Here is a 14,387-nt window from a genome sequence, read left to right as displayed (position 1 = left end):
GAGTTGCCAACAGGTGGCAGGACGGCTCAGTTAAAAAAAACAAAAACAAAAAACAAGAAACTAATATATTAGCAAATGTCTTCACACATAAATCCATTACCCCATTCCAGGAACCATTATTTACTCTTTTGAGAGAAGTTTGGTAGAAACCTAACCATTTGCTCTTCCTTTCCTGGTAGATTTCAGGAACAACTAAGGGCTGGGCACACTCAATTCCATTTTTGAAGAATGTGACCAGAAACAGGGTCCTTTCCACAAGCAGTCAGGTTTTTTTGTCACCTGACTAGGCTAGCATGATATAACATATTGCCTGGAACCTGTACCTTAGCAAAGACAACCATTCCTAAACTGGCTTGGAATAAGAATGCTGCTCAATAGTGATGTCTCAAACCAGAGTGACTGATACAATCAGATTATATCTCTTGGGGAATTTGAATATGAAACAGGTTGAGAAAGAGGGAATCACAATAGAAGATAATAGAAGGAAACAGTAGCTATTGAGGTAGAAATGTGGAAAGGAGGGAGAGGGAGTCATTGGGTTGCCAGTCCCTAGAGTAGGGCTATTAAATGTTGTCTGATGAGGGAAAGACAAACTGACTAGGTCACTAAGCCCGATTTTGGTGCTCCAGTGCTACTGTTGCATCCTAAATGACAAAATACACTGATCACATTTTCCTCCTGAGACACTTTCTTGCGTTTCCTTTCTTTCCATGTAGCTTTATAATCAACCCCTTTATATGAGGTAACCTCTGCAACGCTATTCCATTATAATTTGTAAAATCTCAGGTAATAAAGCTCTTCCTTTTGCTCCCTTCACCATTGTGTAGGTTTTATAGCATCATTCCTGGAAACACATGTAATTTCATACCAGAGCTCAGAGAGCCTAGCTGGATAGCTCTGGTTGTTTCTACTTTTTTTTTTTTTCTTTTTTTTTTTTATCAGATACCCTATAATTTACAGTTCCAAACTCCTGGTGCTTTAGATTGAGACTTGTGCTTGTTTGTTTTAACTTAATATTAACTATTCTAAGGCACAATTATAGAATGATAGTTGAGTCTATTACATGCTGCTTTTTTCTTTATTCTTATTTCTCACTCTGTATGAATAACATTTAGTATATCTCTGAGGAATGTAGGGTGTGATTCTTACTTCCTTTGGAAGCAGACACTGTCAGTGCCTCACCCATATCCCCTTGGCACACCTTAAGTGGGTGCCATACAACTTCAACAGCAGGAGTGGGCTCAGCCCTTCGCATGGAGAATGTGGAAGTACAGGAGGCACAACACACCCAGGAGCAGCTCTCAGGCAATGCTGAATGAGAGCTGGCAAAGAGGTACACCAACTTCCTGGCCCCTCAAGTGGAATAATTTCTACCTAAGGCAGGTGGGGTATGTTATATATAGTCTCCAGATTTTCCCAGTGTGACTGAGCCCTAGTTGCTGAAAGTAATATCTTGCTTATTAAGATCTTCTATTATCTTTCTTATTTTTTTCTGTCTTCTTTCCCCACTACCCTACTGACACTTTATGGGATTCCTTCAAATATGCGTGTCAGGGTCTGCTTCTGGGGAACCCGACTTAATTTATTTTGTTCCCTTTCAATGCAATTTGATAGTTGGAGTTTAGACAATGCTCCCAAATATAAAAATATATGCCATTTAAAAAATTATAAGAGTAATAAGTCCATCTGCTTCAGATAGTCTAAAATGAAGAGCTATATTTAGCAAATCATAGATCCTCTCTCACACTTAAGCAACTACTTTAATCACTAGATTCATTAAAGTATAAATGTGTGTACACATACATCTTAATACATCTATACTTTATAAAAGTTAAATGAGAACATGTGACTTCTAATTTAGGTTATCATCTAGAGAAGGAGCACCCTAGCAGGGTAACTAACTTTGTTATGCCTACTAAGATAGGTAGATATAGAGGGATAGTTGTCTATTTTAGTAAGCACATCTTGTTCACACTTCACAATATTATTTATGAAATGTTTCTACCTCAAATATCATTTAATATAATTAAGTTAAATTGTGTGTGTAATTAAAAAGTTATTAGTTTAAGTCAGATATCATTGTGAACAAGTTTCTTTGACAGTTTTTAAATTTTTTTTTATTTCGTTTGTGGGTTGGAGTTTCAGGGGCATATCCCATGGTTAAAGAAATACAAGAAATAAAAGTTTCTAGGATTGTGAATAATTTTCCATTAGCACTAGTATAATCTATAATGTAAATAGCGTTAACCATATGTTATGTATGTATTAAAACACTCATCGACTGACAAAATAAAGGAGATAGAAATTCACATTTGCATTTAGCCTAAATCTTTGTTAAACTTGGCTTTTTGAGAATAAGGACTGTTGTTGTTTTTCTTTCTGATTAGTAGCTTTTTAATACATGCAGAGAAAGGGCTTCCTTTTCAACTTCTTGTGCTGGAGGTGTAGTATAAATACTTTATTATTTGTCGATGGATTGGCCTCTGTTTCCTATTTAAAACATTATGTCTTGCAGAAATATACCTAGAGGCAGTTTGACATGGGCACATCTCTTGCTGCCTACAGTAATAAGCAATACCAAATGTAGACAGGTAAAATGTGACATCACAAGAGCAGAATATGAGAATGGGCATTCTGAGGCAAATATTACATTTATATCTCTCATTTCTAGCAACAAATAATGTCAACAAGAAGCTCAATTATTTTGCTCAAATTGGAAAATACAAAGTGAATAAATACTTTAAAAATAGCCTTATTTGGGGAAACAATATTGCCTATAACTGAAAAGCTGAAGGTAAGTGTCAGATTTTGACAGCATATTTTCCCATACACCTTTTCAAACGTAAAATCTAATCATGTTCACTCTTTCCCATGCCATTTAATCCCTCTCCTTGATATATCCTGCTTTCCCAAATCCTATAATGAAAACCGGAGTTCATGGCATGACTCGAGCTCCCTTACCTCTCATTAGTTGAACTCAGCTTTGTCAAATTTTATTCTCTCAGCCCTCTCCTGGGGCTCCAGTAAAATTCAGACATCTATTGATATAAAACATGTAAAGGAAATAGCAGGATAATTTCATCCCACAAGAAATATAGTGCAGTTTAATAATATATTGGGAACATGTGGCCAGGTCAGCCTGTTATTTATCCTTTTGGCTAGGCTATTTTATTTAGAAGTCAGCAGAAATAAAACAATAGCATTCTACACAGAACAACTCCTTTACCATCACCAGTTTCTGTGAAGAAAAAAAAATTAAGAAAATTCTTTTGCATTTCCCCCATTTGATTTGCATTTGCTTGAAATTCACCTGATAGAGATTAGGAATAAAATGGAAAATATTTTGAAAAGTACTGAAGTCAGTTTCCATATGAAATAATAGAATACAATTTCTAATAATTAAACATCTCTAAAAATAAAATAGGCACTGCCTAGGGAGTCAGTGAAAATACTGCCAAAAGAAAATTTTAAAGCACTTCTCATATATACTATAGAAGGAAGGACTCTGTCCTTGGAAATCTCTGCCCCCTCATAGAACTTTTCCTTCTGGAATCTATTATAATATCCCTTTTAAAATATTATATCGGTATATTTCTTAATTACCAAGATGTAACTAGAGAGCTGGTTATATGCTTTATTTTTTTATTCATCACAGAACCTTGCTTATACTAGACTTGCATAAATATATTTAATTTATAGTAATATTAGTGTATATTATTTATACATGAATTTATCAGATAATACACATCAGATAATATCCTGTATATTTAATATTGGTTATTTCAATGAATATTTATGGAAATGCTATACAGCAAGTACTATTTTTACCTATTTTCATCAAAGAAAATAAGCATTAGGGATTTTTAAGTGAATGCATGTATGAATAATATATAAATTAATTAGTAAATAAACATATGGATAAGTGAATGTATAAATGGGAACTTGGACTAGATAATATATGACTCTCTGTGTGAACATAAGAGCTTTATATTCTATATCTATGAATACAAAGGCTAGATATTAAAGTTTAATGAACGATTATATATATTATTCTCACCACCCTTTAATTTCTTTTTAGCATCCTTTGCATTGCTTCTCACAGGTGTCATACATCAATAATTTCATCTTTATTGCTATAAAAACAAAGAAGAGTAGAGAGCACAGAGATAAATTATGTAGAAATTAATGTAACATCTACATATTCACATTTTCTAACAGACTTGGCTTTACTCCCAATTAAATTCCTTTCAGTAAACATTTAATGGGCCTCTGCAAGGTACTGAATAATACAATGAAACATTCTTATTACTTAGAGTTGTAGGTTGTAGACTCCTTGAAATGGTCTCTCTTGGAGTTGTATGTGACATCAAATAGCCCTGCTGATTTGTTTTTTATTGGATTACTAGTTGCTTGGTATTATTAAACAGCAAGAAAATGATTCTCTGTTGAAGACCAGTGTGATACCCATTGACATAATGGAAAATAATGTAACTGTTAATCTACCCCTAAGGAGGCTTTACATATTTTTTATTTTTCCTGTGTTATTAAGCTTGTGATATTATAATTTTATACTTGCAGGAGAAATTATATATATGTATATATATATGTATATAAATCATATATATATGGTTTTTGAAGGCTGTATTTTTTTTGTCAAGTATTATTTTTTTTCCTGATCTCAGAAGGAACCAGAAGATTATTTGAAGGTGAAGAAAATATTTAGAAACTATCAGTTATAATTTAAAGGGAGCATGAGTAGGGAGAAGGCTGAAATTTGTCAGAAAATAGACTTTTTATTAAATACATTAATGTAATAACAATAGATCAATAAGTGTTGGTATGATTATCTGTTAAAACTATTACAATCTATTGTAAAATAAAGCTACAAATTGAGACTTCTGACACCTTAAATATTTATATTCACTCCCAACGGTATTTTGGGAAAATCATAGCTTTATATTCTGAATTCACAATACTGTTTCTTATTTGATCTGTGAACTTGGTTTTGTTTCTTAAGCTCTTTGAGTCTCTGTTTTTTCATCTCTAAATTAGAAAATATTTGCACTTACTGAGGCTGGCATAGGAATCAGATAACAAATGTAAGATGCTTAGCACAGTGCTATATATGTAGCTTCTGTTCATAAATAGTATACATTTTTACTCTTATTTTTCAATTATTCAAATCTTCTACCACTTTCTAATGAAACCCTCCATGAATCTTTTATTTTTTGGAGACCACTTCACAATGATGATACTCTCTTATGAATCATTTTTATACTTTAAAATCTGTGCCACATGTATTTAATTATTATTCTCAATTTTCTCATGAATTATATATAACTTTTTCATGTGCGCTGAACTTTAGGTATAGAAGAGAGTGCATAATTTTGAGGCACAAAAATAATTAGCCAAGATTTATTAAGTGTGTGATCCCTGATAAGTTATTTAATCTCAGATTACTCATTAGTGAAGTAATATTGCTCCATTGTATTTTTGTGGTAAAGTTAGTGAATTCCTAATGTAAAGTAACTAACCTAGTGTAAATACTCAATATTCATTAGCTCTTTTCTCATCCTCCACCCTCCAACCGGTTCATCCACCCTTTGTACTCAGCCGGCATTTGCTCCTTGGAGTCAATAACCAGGTCTTATTTGCCATGGTAAAGTTTAACAAATTAATTTGTCTTTGTGCAGTGATCTAATTTCACCTTCTCTATCTAAGAGGCAGTTTTTAAAGCTTCAGTGCACACATGAATCACCTGAAAATATTAACAAAATGCAGGCCTGATTCAACAGGTCTGAAGAGGGGCCTGAGAGTGCACTTCCCAGGTGAAGCCAATGCTGCCTCTCCCAGACCACGCGTTCTATAGTGAACTTTAAACTATGTTAGATGAAGTAACCAGAGGATGTGACTGTTGCTTGACACGCAAGCTTGAACCAGGCAATTGGAGGCTCCTCACCCTTCCCTTTTCCATAGAATGTTAAGTTCTGTGCACCATTCCCACAATAGGAGCTACTTTCAAGGACTCAGCCTTGGGGGAGTCAGGTGTTGTTGAGACCATCTGAACTGACTATGTGGATGAACCCTGTTAAGGCCTCTATATAAACTTAAATTTCTGACAGCTGGTGCAGAGATTTACTTGTCTTATGGCTGCCCAAGACAAGCCTCATATGTAAGTTCCTTTGCTTATTAAACCTACCAGTCTGGGATGGTCTGCCTCTTTCTGAATTCTCTCGCTGCCCTCCATGTCTGGGGTCTAGTTTGTGAACCAATAAACTATTATAAGAGTTTATTGGCCAAAAATCTGTTGTAGTTCTAAAAGCCATCCTTATGGTAGAATAAGTAGAGAAATAAAACAAAACAAAACAAGATGGAGCAGTACTAAGAAATGCAAAATAATCTTTTTGCACATAGTCATTTTGATGTGATTCCAAAAGTTTTACACATTTTGTTGTTAATTTTGTTGTTCCAAAGACGATCATCTACTTTCACAACAGGTTCCACATATCTCTGTATGATAGTCCTTTCCTTATATAAGTTTGGCTTTAAATACGTGTTAACCCCCTTTTGTATTTCTAGATCCTTTCAACCCCTTTTAGCCTGGAGCCTCTCTCCTGGGTTCAGTCTTAGGACCTAGTAACTGTGAACCTGTTCTAGCCTGAAATCCCTTGTAGATTCAGTCTGCTGACAGCCCAGGTGCAAGTGCCTTATTTGCAAAACCACTCCCAGAAACAAAGAATAAGGAAAAAATAAGAATGAGACAGAGAACAAGGGGAAATTAATAAAGGGGAGTGCGTTTCCAAGCTGTCCACAGCTCTCCAACAAGCATAGTTGTTGTGAGGAGCATTCTGAGAGGATGTATAAACTACTGTTTCTTCAACAGCTCATTTGGGAGAGCAAGGAAAGGTTGCTGTGGCTATGCCCACCAGATTTCAGAAGCAAGGCAAGTGCAAGAACCCAAGTTGCATGAAATGAGTGAGTATAGTGCCTATTCTTGGTCTGATGAATGCGGCTTCTGGTTTCTTCATGAACATGTTGCCTACTTTGATCTCTTAACCACTCCTACTCAACTCCCTAAAGTATAAAATACAACAGTATACTTAATATTATAATTGGATTTTCTCCTTAGATAATATATAGCTAAATGCTTCCATGCATGAATTGTCAGGTTCTGACGCAGAAATTATGTTTCATGTATTTTATGGGGTGGCATAAAATGGCTGTCAACATGTAGAATGTTAGAAAAATTTGAGGGTATTTTATAAAACCCTATGGTAAATAGAGAATGCATTTATCTTAGTGTTTTCAAAGAACTGTAGTCACAGGTGTGAGAGCAACACTTTCCTAGGAGATAATAACTATATTCTTATGCTGTTGATTGAAGAGTTGAATTAATGGAATGTGAAAATTTATTTAATTAGATAATATGGTGTTTAGTTAGGTTATTATATTAGTTTTTGATAATGATAATTCTAACGTCTCATTAGTGATAACTATTGGTTATAAGCAGGGCATAAATGGTTCTAAAGGAACTTTAACTATATTTTTTAGTGACTAAGTCATTTAATTTAGTGACTGAGCAGTGCTTGACATGGAGTATACAACTCAAATTATTAGAAAACCGAAAGCTTTATTCTCTGTTAAGAAGTGGTATAGATAGTGGTTATTTATTTATTTATTGTTGATATTATTTAGAAACAATCTCTTTTTTCCCCCATTAAATCAGTGCATACTTCTGAGCAGCTATCTAATCCCTCAATTATAAAGGGGGTGTGTAACTTGTCCTACCTAGAGTTTACCAGATACTGCATAGAATCAAGGAGATGACTTATTTCTCCTTATAGATTTTTTGAGGAACAACATTTTCATGATAATAATTATACCATAAAAGAAATACATGATAAAGGACTTATGGAAGAGTTGGTCTACAAGCAAACTGACAATAACTCAGTATTCTGAATATTCATATGTGCTGATTTATGAAGTCAGTCACAAATGCAACCCAGACTATAATACTTAAGATATTTGTTTTATATTATCTATTTACCCATGACATTTAAAAAAATTAATGATAAAATAATAAAGGTCCTGAAGAAAAAAATCACAAAAGAACTACAAATAACCTCTAAACAGAAATTTGTTTAATTTTGCCAGTAATTGAATCAGAAGTGGACAAAAAAAAAATCAGCCACAAATACACAACAAGGAAAAAACTCTCCTAATTTCCATATTGGAAGAATTTTTGATGGTTTGGTGTGGAGAAATTAAAACTTCAAATGGAGCTAATGGTAGTATAAATTGTTTTAGCCTTTTAGCGGGAAATTCACAGTGCACATTAAAAAAAAATCTTAAAATTGTCTTACTTTTGATCCTAGTAGAAAGTAATCATAGCAGTAGAATTTTAAGTAGTAGGATGTTAGTTTTGTGGGGTTTTTTTTTAATAATACCAACATTTTGGAGACTACTGAGATTTGAGGGGCAGTATGAAATTAATAATTAGGGTATTCCATATAATAAAATACAGAGTTCCCCCACTGTTTGAAAGCAGAACATCCCTATGAAAACTTTTGTAACCCAAAATGGCACAAAGTGAAGCAATTAGGTAAAGGCTATTTTTATTTTCCACCTTTTTTCATAAAAGGGAAAATTCTCTTCAGATTTCTTTCAGTTAGTGGGTAGTGGTAGTAATTAATGTAGGTCTTTTGTAAAAGCAAAGTGATGTAACACAACTTTCAAAAATGGGGGTACCAGACCGAAAGTCATCCCCTCCCTGCTTCTTGAAGTCCCATAGCCCAGTAGAAGTGTGAGTGTGCAGGATTGTGCCAATGGGATCCTTCATCTTCCCCGTTCCTTCCCGGGGCACGCACGGTTGCCTTGAGGACACAAGGCCTCTCTGCCCCGTTTTTCTTCTCCGCGGTTGGGGTCTCCTGGGGAGTGGCCTGGAGGATCCCCGAGCCTGGGGCGGAGCGGCGAGCAGCGTGGTGAAGCAGCTAACTCGCCCAGGCTTGGACAGTCTTACTTTGATGCAGCTTTTGGTTGGTTTCTTTTAATGATCAAGTGAACCATACAGATTGTCAACATGGGACGGAGATCTACGTCATCCACCAAGAGTGAGAAATTTATGAACCCCACAGACCAAGCCCGAAAAGGAGCCCGGAAGAGAGGACTAAAGAAGAACAAAAAACAACGCATGATGGTACGAGCTGCGGTTTTGAAGATGAAGGATCCCAAACATTATCCCAGGACATGGAGAAATTGGATGAAATGGAGTTTGACCCAGTCCAACAGCCACAGTTAAATGAGAAGGTGCTGAAAGACAAGCGTAAAAAGCTGCGTGAACCCTTTGATTCTCTATGAAAAAGAGAATCCAGATATTTACAAAGAATCAAGAAAGCCAGAAGTAGAATAAGAACAGAAGAGGGCTCAACTTAGCCAATATTTTGATGCTGTCAAGAATGCTCAGCATGTAGAAGTGGAGGGCATTCCTTTGCCAGACATGCTGCACGCCCCTTCCAACATCTTGATCCAGGACATTCACCTTCCTGGTGCCCAGCCACCCTCCATCCTTAAGAAGACCTCAGCCTATGGACCTCCAACTTGGGCAATTTCTATCCTTCCTCTTCTTGGACATGGCATTCCACATTTGCCCCCTGGCAGGAAACCTCCCGATCCACCTCCCGGTCCACTTCCCGCTCAAGTCCTGCAAATGTATGGCCGTGTGTGGGCTTTGCTCTAGATCTTCCCCCTCGATGGTAAGACGAAGGAATGTTATATAGTCCCGAACTTGCTCAACGGAGTCATGATGATGACATTTCCAGCACCAGTGAAGATGACGGCTATCCTGAGGACACGGATCAAGGTAAGCATGATGACAGTACTGACGACAGTGACACTGACAGATCGGATGGGGAAAGTGAAGGGGATGAATTTGTGCACCATGATGATAATGAAAGAGAAAACAATGAAGAAAAAAGTCAAGTCTGAGTGTACGATTTGCAGAGATGCCTGGGAAATCAAGGAAGAAAAAGAAAAACATGAAGGAGCTGACTCCTCTTCAAGCCATGATGCTGTGAATGGCAGGTCAGGAAATCCCTGAGGAAGGACGGGAAGTAGAGGAATTTTCAGAGGACGATGATGAAGATGATTCTGATGATTCTGAAGGAGAAAAGCAATCACAAAAACAGCATAAAGAGGAATCTCTTTCTGACGGCACATCTGCTTCACAGCAACAAGGTCCCCCCCAGTCTGTTCCTCCTTCTCAAATACAAGCACCTCCCATGCCAGGACCACCTCCTCTGGGGCCACCTCCTGCTCTACCTTTATGGCCTCCCGGACCTCCTACAGGTCTTCCTCCTGGACCACCTCCAGGAGCTCCTCCATTCCTGAGACCAATTGGAATGCCAGGATTCCGAGGGCCTTTACCCTGACTTTTACCTCCAGGGCCACCACCAGGTCCTCCTCCTCTTCGTGGACCCCCACCAAGGCTACATCCCCCTGAACCACCAGATACCCCCCCCACCTCATCCTGGCATGATGTGCCCACCTTTGGTGCCTCCACTCAGACCTGCCCCACCTGGGCTTTTCCCACTGGCTCCTTTGCCAAACCTGGGAGTTTTAAGTGCTCCACCCAACCTGATTCAGCGACCCAAGGCGGATGACACGAGCACAGCCACCATTGAGGAGAAAGCCACAGCAACCATCAGTGCCAAGCCACAGATCACTAATCCCAAGGCAGAGATTACTCGATTCGTGCCCACTGCACTGAGGGTCCGTCGGGAGAATAAAGGGGCTACTGCTGCTCCCAAAGAAAGTCAGAGGATGATTCTGCTGTGCCTCTTGCCAAAGCAGCCCCCAAATCTGGTCTCTGTTCCCGTCGTGGTACAAACTAAGGATGATGTGTATGAAGCTTTCATGAGAAAGATGGAAGGGTTACTGTAACAACTTTTGATGCCTGAACACACTTCTGTTTATATCTTTAGTTCATGGAGAAAGAGGCTCTTAGGAAACTTAGGCAAAAGAGCTACTTTCACTGGCAGGGTATTTTTTAATTTCAGTTGAAGGACTATCTTAAAGTTTAGCTTTGTTTGGAATTCACTGCATATGAGAGGGTATTTCCTCAAGAGATTGGTTACTGAAGCAGTACTGCTAACATCCATTCCCTTTCATACCACCATTTTCATCCCATTTCTTCCTCTCCCCAGTTCTTTGGAAACTTGTGATCAGGGGGAGCTTTGTTACTTATTTGTTTTAATTCTCATTTTGTGTGCTGTGGGCACTGGAGTAGAGATTTTTGGAAAAAAACAGTTTATTTTGCCCCATCTTGTCTTTTGTGTTTGAATTATTTTTAATATTTTCTTGTAAATATTTTGTAATATTGTAGTGAAATGGATCATAATGTCATTTCCTAATACAAAGCAAGATGTGTGGGAAGAAAATGTAGACTTATTTGATTAAAATTATTTCCCGCTGACCTAAACTTTGAGTGTTTCATGGAAAAAATAAATAAATGTTCTACACACACACACACAAAAACACACAAAAAGAATGGGGAAACCTTCACTATAATATTAAAATGGGTTATGTAGTTGAATATTTAACAAAATGAAAATTTATTATATTTTAGCAAATATTGAAATTCTAAATATTATCATCCTTGATTTCAAAGTTACATACAAAAATGCCAGTGTAATTATTTATTTGTCAATTCATTAATTGAACAAATATTTATTAATCACCTATTATGTGTGACCCATACATGATGAAATTATGGGTTCTTTGTTATTTTCAACATTTTCTAAATTGTCTATAGAAAACATAGGCTTTGTATTCCTTTCATAATAGAGAAACAATATTTACAAATTGAATGAATACATTTAAAATAATTTTAGTTTGTTTTGAACTATACTATGTTTTTAATTATATGAAATTGAGAGTGTGTTAGCCAGTCTCCAAAAATGGCCTCCCAATGGGCCACACCTCCCAGTATCCATACCCATGTTCATATATAGTTCCTTATACTTGAATCTGAGTTTATTCTGTAATTTGCTATTGACCGGTAGAATGTTGTGTTGGTGATAATGTGGTACTTTAGAGTAAAATTCATAAGAAGCTTGCAGGGTCTACCTGAGACTCTTATCACCCTTGTTCTTGGGTCTTTCCCTCATGAGATGCTCTTTTTTGGGACCCAGATGCCATGCTGTGAGAAACCCAGACCACTTGAATGGCCAAGTGTAGGCACTGTGGTTGATAGCCCCAGTTCAACTTTGAGGCCCAAAGCCAGCATCAACTGTCAACCATGTAAATGAATAGTGTTGAATGCCCAGCCCAGTTGAGCCTTCAAATAACTAGATTCAGGAGGCAAATGGCTAAAATGTAATGTAAGATCCCCCCAGAAAAATTACCTGAATGAGATCAGACAACCCACAAAACCATGAGAGGTATTAATACATTTTTGAATTAAATCACTAAGATTTGGGGTGGTTTGTTATTCACTAACCAGACCAGAAAACCTCTTGACCTGAAATACTTAGTAAGCCTTTTGTGGCTTAATGTAATCTGTCTTCCGAGTGCCTCTTAACATAGATCTAATATTGCTTCTCCCTTATAGAGTTTTAGCTGTTCAGAAAAGTACTTTCCACATGTATGAAATGCTTTCATCATGTCTCCCTCCTCACCCTCAAACTTGGTATCCATATCTACTACTGAGTATTCTCTAGGACTTAGAAATGTTCAGAATTACTAAAGGACAATTTACAAAGTAGAGAAGAGCAAGTTTTTTGAATCCCTTCTGTTCTGAGTATCCGTTTGGCTTTCTTGTTGAGTACTCTGTAAGAGTAGCCTCTCCTCTCTTCTACTTCCTAGACTCTGTCTTATCTAACTTACAAAAGTGAAAAACAAACCTTACAGTTAGTCACCTGAAAGGAAAATTTTTATCTCTTACTTTTTCACATTTTATTTATTTATTTATTTCTATTACATTGTGAGCTAGGGAAACAAATTGACCTTCAGAGTAGAAGTAGGAGAGCTAAAGAAAAAGACAATACTCAGGTTAATATTTGAGATATAATTCTGCCACAGTATGTATTTTCTTGAAATACTGGGTAACCTCTATAGTCTACTTGACTTCTTTTTCTCTCTTTACCTTTTTTAAATTAAATGTATTGGCATAACATTGGTTAATAAAATTATATAGTTTTCAAGTGTACAATTCTATAATACATCATCTATGTATTGCATTATGTGTGCACCACCCAAAGTCAAATCTCCTGCTGTCACTATATATTTGACCCCCTTTACTCTTTTCTAACTCCCTGTGCCCCCTTTCTCCCTGGTAACCACTAAACTGTTTGTGTCTATGAGCTTTTATCTTGTTTGTTTGATGCTGTAAGTTTTACATCCCACATATGAGTGAAATCATATTGTTCTTGACGTTTTCTGTCTGAATTATTTCGCTTACTGTGATAATCTCAAGATTTGTTGTTGCAAGTGACAGTATTTCGTCTTTTATTATGGCTGAGAAATATTCCATTATATATATCTACCATATCGTCTTCATGCAGTCACCTATCAAAGGATACTTCAGTTGTTTCTATGTCTTGGCCACCGTGAATAATGCTGCAATGAACATAGGAATACATATATCTTTACAGATACATGTTTCCAAATTTGGAGGTAGAATAAGGCTGGAGTTATCACACTCCCTGACTTCAAATTATACAACAAAGCAACAATAATAAAAACAACATGGTATTGACAGAAAAATAGACACATAGTTGAATGGAACAAAACTGAGAACCCAGAAATAATATGGGCAAATTATTTTTGACTAAGAAGCCAGAAACATACAATGAAAAAAAGAAGGCCTCCTCAATAAATGGTGCTGAGAAAATTGAAAAGCCACATGCAAAAGAATGAAACTAGATCGCTGTCTGTCACCATATACCAAATTAATTCAAAATGGATCAAAGACCTAAATATAAGACCTGAAACAATAAATTGCATAGAAGAAAACATAGGTACTAAAATTATGGACCTTGGTCTTTGAGAGAATTTTATGAACTAAAAGCAAAAATAAGTGAATGAGACTGTGTCACATTAAAAAGCTTCTGCACTGCAAAAGAAATCATTAACAAAACAAAAAGGCAACCAACCGAATGGGAGAAGATATTTGAAAACAGTATATCCGATAATGTACTAATATCCAAAATATAAAAAGAACTCATACAACTCAACAATTGTAAAACAATCAATCCTATTGAAAAATGTATACAGGACCTGAACAGACACTTCTAAGAAGACATACAAATGGCCAACATATATTTGAAAAGATGCTCAACTGCACTAGCTATTAGGAAAATGCAAATCAAAACCACAATGAGATACCACCT

General features: G+C 36.4%; 1 pseudogene; it reads left to right on the top strand.

Moving 5' to 3' along the window:
• Positions 1-9,051: 9,051 nt before the first annotated feature.
• LOC109388499 (WW domain-binding protein 11 pseudogene) lies at positions 9,052-10,938 on the top strand (annotated as a pseudogene).
• Positions 10,939-14,387: the final 3,449 nt, after the last annotated feature.

This window comes from Hipposideros armiger, unplaced genomic scaffold, assembly GCF_001890085.2.
Source record: "Hipposideros armiger isolate ML-2016 unplaced genomic scaffold, ASM189008v1 scaffold_200, whole genome shotgun sequence".
NCBI classification, from domain to species: Eukaryota; Metazoa; Chordata; class Mammalia; order Chiroptera; family Hipposideridae; genus Hipposideros; species Hipposideros armiger.
This window is presented reverse-complemented; position numbering and strand designations above follow the sequence as displayed.